This window comes from Myotis lucifugus, unplaced genomic scaffold (assembly GCF_000147115.1).
Source record: "Myotis lucifugus unplaced genomic scaffold, Myoluc2.0 scaffold_4, whole genome shotgun sequence".
Lineage (NCBI taxonomy): Eukaryota > Metazoa > Chordata > Mammalia > Chiroptera > Vespertilionidae > Myotis > Myotis lucifugus.
Window position 1 is genome coordinate 4,309,531 of NW_005871052.1, and position 6,000 is coordinate 4,315,530.

Below are 6,000 nucleotides of genomic sequence, written 5' to 3' on the forward strand. Positions count from 1 at the left end.
CCACACACTACTGACCAACCCTAGGCAGACCTGGACCAGGGGCCAGGCCCCCTTTCCATAACAGGGTGGCGAGGAGGCTTAAATGTGTTCCTTAGAGAGCTGCCTGGGGCACAGGTTTAGTGAGCCAGGGAGGGGCTGGTGTGGCCTGAAGGACTGAAAATTCCAGGCCTGTCAGAATCTTCGAGGCAGTCGGGGTGAGAAGGGGCCGGGGACAAGGCTGGCCGGCCAGGGAAGAGCGGCGAAGTCCCAAGGATCACAGACTCACAGAAAAGAGCATTAGAGGTGAACTCAGCAGCTGAGGCAGGGCCCCTCCCTCCCCTCAGGTCTCATCCTGAGCTCCCAGCTCAGTCTGGGCCTCCAACCTCGTTGCACCATCCGCTGCCGTGAGGCGGGTGGCCTTCCCAGCCAGGGTCCCCTCTAGGCACCCACTGCCTGTGGCTGCAGCCCAGCCCTCAGCCACTGAGTCTCCAAGCCCTCTGGCTGTGCCAGGTGTGGGATGCGGGTTCCACTACCCAGACACACACCTCAGTAGGCTAGGAGCCTCCTTTGAGACAATGAGCATGTCTCCAGGCAAACGCATGTTGGGCCCAGCCTGTGTGGCCATAGGAGGTCACGGTTGGAGTCCCTGTCAGGGCACAGGCCCTGGTTGCGGGCTTGATCCCCAGTAGGGGGCGTTCAGGAGGCAGCCGATCCAATTTGTATTTCTTAATCCCTTCACCTTTTTCAGCCATCCCCCCAAACCTCCTACCAACTGGCAACTGTCAAAATGTTCTCTGTGTCTATGAGTCTGTTTCTGTTCTGCTTGTTTATTTATCTTGTTTTACAGATTCAACTAGAGGCCCGGTGCATGAAATTCATGCACAGGTAGTGTCACTAGGCCTGACCAGCACCCAGGGCCAATTGGAGCCTTCCTTCCCCTGGCTGCCAACTGCCAGCCGGGGCCTTCCTTCATTCTGAACCGCCCCCTAGTGGTCAGTGCATGTCATAGCGAGCAGTCGAACTCCCAAGGGGACAATTTGCATATTAGCCTTTTATTATATAGGATTGTTAATAGAAATGTATTTGTTGCCATTTTATTGTTCATATTTTTATCCTTTTATTTTTCATCTTAAAGAAGATCCTTTAACATTTCATATAACACTGGTTTGGTCTTGATGAAATGCTTTAGCTTTTTCTTGTCTGGGAAGCTATCTGTCCTTTGATTCTAAATGATAGCATTACTGGTTAAAGTAATCTTAGTTGCAAGTCTTTGCTTTTCATCACTTTGGTTATTTCTATCTGCCTTGCAATGTTTCTGTTGAGAAACCCCATCTTGCCTGCAATGTTTCTGTTGAGAAATCAGATGACAGGAGAGAATCGAAGATGGCGGCATAGGTAAACACCGGAGACTGCCGCCGTAAACAACCACTTCAAAAATACAACTAAAAGTCGGAACGGACATCAACCAGAACCACAGGGAGGCTGGCTGAGGAGAGACTCTTCAACTAGAAGCAAAAACAACAGCATTCCGACGCACAGAGGAGGCGCAGTGTGGAAAATTTAAAGGTACGGTGGTGCGGTGGTGCGCACGCAAAGCGGGCTGGTGGCTGAGGGCGCGGTTGTCGTTTTCACTCAGGAGTGAGTCTCAGACGCTGGGCTACAGATCCGGGCGAGTCTCTAGGGACCCAGACTCAAACGGGAGAAGCGGGACTGTCTGGCTACGGCCCCTCCGAGGTTTGCAGCGATTGCTGGGACAGAGAGGCAGAGCCCCTGGGGACGGACTGAGAGCGGCCATAGCTGCTCCCTCCCCCCGCCCTGTTGAGCCCGCCCCGCCCAAACCCTGCGCACAGCCATTTGCCGATCGCCTCAGGCAAGGGCTGGACTAGCGCCTCCCCAGAAGACAGACGCTTTCCAAACAGCTGATTCCTACAGCCAGTCGGCCTGGTGGTCAAATCCCTCTAGTGTTAACTACAACAACTAAGGCTTGGCTAGAACAAGACTGCGCACAGAGACCACAAGGGGGTGCACCAAGAAAGCATAAAAGATGCAGAGACAAAAAAACATGACAGAAATGGAGGATATGGAGCTAAGAATCGCAATTTTGAGGGCTTGCCATAAATTTGTGCAGAGCCTCACGAAAACTAATGAGACCCTCGATGCTACGATAAAGAAATTAGAAAGTAAGCATACACGGACTGAAATAAAGAATATTATACCCAATAGCAGACCTGAGGAGCACAAGAATCAAACCAAAGATTCGACAAAAAACACCCAATTGGAAAAGCAAAATGAAAAAAGAATCCGAAAGTGTGAAGATAGTGTAAGGAGCCTCTGGGACAGCTACAAGCGTACCAACATCAGAATAATAGGAGTGCCAGAAGATGAGAGACAGCAAGATATTGAAAACCTATTTGAAGAAATAATGGCAGAGAACTTCCCCGACCTGGTGAAAGAAATGGACTTACAGGTCCAAGAAGCGCAGAGAACCCCAAACAAAAGGAATCCAAAGAGGACCACACCAAGACACATCATCATTAAAATGCCAAGAGCAAAAGACAAAGAGAAAATCTTAAAAGCAGCAAGAGAAAGAGGCTCAATTACCTACAAGGGAATACCCATACGACTGTCAGCTGATTTCTCAACAGAAACTTTGCAGGCCAGAAGGGAATGGCAAGAAATATTCAAAGTGCTGAATACCAAGAACCTACAACCAAGATTACTTTATCCAGCAAAGCTATCATTCAGAATTGAAGGTCAGATAAAGAGCTTCACAGATAAGGAAAAGCTAAAGGAGTTCATCACCGCCAAACCAGTATTATATGAAATGCTGAAAGGTATCCTTTAGTAGACTAAGAAGAAGAAAAAGCTAATGATACAAATTATGAACAACATACATGCATTTATCAACAAATGAGCTAAGAATCAAGAGAAGAAATCCTCTGATGCACAGAATGAACTGGTGATTATAATAGAATCAGGGACATAGAAAGGGAATAGACTGACTATTCTTGGGGGGAAAAGGGGTGTGGGAGATGCGGGAAGTGACTGGACAAAAATCATGCACCTATGGATGAACACAGTGGGTGGGGAGTGAGGGTGGAGGGTGGGGTGGGAGCTGGAAGGAGGGGAGTTATGGGGGGAAAAAAGAGGAACAAATGTAATAATCTGAACAATAAAGATTTAAAAAAAATCAATAAAATGTATTTAAAAAAAAAAAAAAAAAAAGAAAGAAATCAGATGACACTGTAATGGGAGTTCCCTGGTAGGTAACTAACTTTTTCTCTTGCTGCTTTTAAGATTCCCTCTCTGTCTTCAAACTTTGGCATTTTAAGTATGATGTATCTTGGTGTGAATCTCTTTGGGTTCATCTTATTTGGGAGTCTCTATGCTTCCTGGACTTGTATGTTTATTTCCTTTGCCATGTTAGGAAAGCTTTCTGAAATTATTTTTCAAATAGGTTTTCAATTTCTTTCTCTCTCTCTTCTCCTTCCATAACCTCATGATGCAAGTGTGGGTACACTTGAAGTTGTTCCAGAGGTTCCTTACACTATACTCATTTTTTTGGGGGGGAGGGTATTCTTTTTTCTTTTGCTATTCTAATTTGGTGTTTTTTCCTTCCTATATTACAAATCATTGATTTGATTCTCAGCTCCATCTACTCTACTGTTTATTCTCTGTAATTATTCTTCATTTCAGTTAGTATATCTTTCATTTTTATGCTGTTGAAGTTCTCACCAAGTTCATTGAGCATCCTTATAACCAATGTTTTGAACTCTGCACACCTCGTAGATTGCTGTTTCCATTTTGTTTAGTTCTTTTTCTGAAGTTTTGCTCTGTTCTTTCATTTGGGACATGTTTCTTTGTCTCCTCATTTTGGCAGCCTCCATCTATTTGTTTCTATGTATTAGGTAGAGCTGCTATGTCTCCTAGGCTTGGTAGAGTGGCCTTGTGCAGTAAGTGTTCTGTAGGTTCCAGTGGTACAACCTCACCAATCACTTAAGGTATGTCCCCTATATAGCTTCCTTTTATAGTTGAACTTTGATTGCTGTTGGCACATCAATGGAGGGGTTTACCCCCAGGCTGACTATCTGCAAGGAGTGGCTGTGACCACCAACATCCAACCACCATGGAGAATCAGCTGAGTAGGGACCCACCCCATAGAGCAGAACTTACTTCAGAGGGTCTCTGGTACCTGCTGAATCTGGCCCTTGAGTGTGTCACTTATGGAGGTGGTTGAGTGGTGATGCTTCAACGTGGTCTTAAGGTGTTCAGTGGCTCTGGGGCCTCCCAGGAGGTGCAGGTAATGGTCAGCTGCCATCTCTGTTCTTCCTAGGGCCACCTGGCATGGGCTACAAAGCTATCTGCAGATGGCTGGACTTGGAAGTGCCCAGGTGAGTCCAAGCTTGGAACCAAGGCCAGCTGCTGTCGTGCCAGGGCTGGGTTCACTTAGATAGAGGTATGGGGCACATTGAGGCCAGATACTGCTTGTTTAAGAGATTTTAGGAAAAACTCTGTGATACTTTTTATTTTTAAAGCTACAATACACCTGGAGTTTAATTGTAAATAAGGTTTTAAATATGGATCACATTTACATTTTTTAAGTAGATATTCAAGTATTCTAGTACTAGAAACTGGTGGTGGGGGGAACAATCTTTTTCCACTGCTTTACAATGCACTATTGCCAAAGATCAAGTGATCATACATGCATGGGTATTTGTTTCTGTTACCTTTTTTTTTTCATCTATACATGTCCATCCATACATTCTTTTGTTTTTTTAGTTGAATTTATTGGGGTGGCATTGTTAATAAAACCGTACAGGTCTCCAGTGTACAACTCTATAATACATCCTCTACATACTGCATCGTGTGTGCACCACCCAAAGTAGAGTCTCTTTCTGCCACCATTTATCCCCCTTTGCTCTCGTCCACATCCCCCCACCCTCCTTTCCCTCTGGTAATTACCATAATGTTGTCTGTGTCTACAAGGGATTTTTTTTTTTGCTTAATCCCTTCCCCCCTTTTCACCTTGCCCCCCCAACTCCTCCCCTCTGACAACAGTCAGTCTGTTCTCTATCTATGGGTCTGTTTCTGTTTTGTTTATTAGTTTATTTTGTTTGTTAGATTCCAAATATGAGTGAAATCACATGATATTTGTCTTTTTCCAACTGGCTTATTTTACTTACCATAATTCTCTCCAGGCCCATCCATGCTGTTGCAAAAGATAATATTTCCTTCTTTTTTCTGACTGGATAGTATTTCATTTAGTAAATTTACCACCGTTTTTTATCCACTCATCTACTGATGGGCACATGGGCTGCTTCCAAATCTTGACTATAGTAAATTATGTTGCAATGAACATATGGGTGTGAAGCTGCAACCAGCACAGCTAGGGTTCAGGATCTGAAGAAGGGGCCATGCACAAATGAAAACACTAGACAAGAAATATGAATTTAGAAGGCATGGGGGGCCAGGTGGAAACTTCCCTTTAGTGGAGAAGCTCCCTGAAGCCCCGGACCTGTTAGCTTTTACTCAATTTTAGATACACATCTTTGCCCTCAGTTAAGCATGGCAAACTGGTAGCAGACAGACTGTCTCAAAGGTCAGTAAAAAGATCAGTAAAGATTTACTTTGAGGCTATTAGGTCAGGAAGTTGCTTCGAGCCATGAGTATCTCAACAAAACAATTAGTGCATGCTATTAGCCCTGCTAATCGTCCAAGGTCCATCAGCCTTCCAAGTTCCTTGTTGCACTTTCATGATAATGTTGACAATGGATGGCTTCCTGCATATGGGTACATATATTCTTTCAAAATGGAGTTTCAGGTTTCTTGGGTTATATTCCCAGAAATGAAATAGTTAGGTCATAAGGCAGTTCCATTTTTAATTTTTTGAGATTAACTCCATACTGCTTTCCACAGTGGCTGCACCAATCTGCATTCCCACCAACAGTGCATGAGGGTTCTTTTTTCTCCACATCCTTATGAGTACTTATGATTTATGGATTTATTGCTGATAACCATTAT

General features: G+C 44.6%; 1 pseudogene; it reads left to right on the plus strand.

The window, feature by feature from the left end:
- The first annotated feature begins 4,323 nt into the window (after window positions 1-4,323).
- Window positions 4,324-6,000, plus strand: part of LOC102419248 — a 5,386-nt pseudogene continuing 3,709 nt past the window's right edge.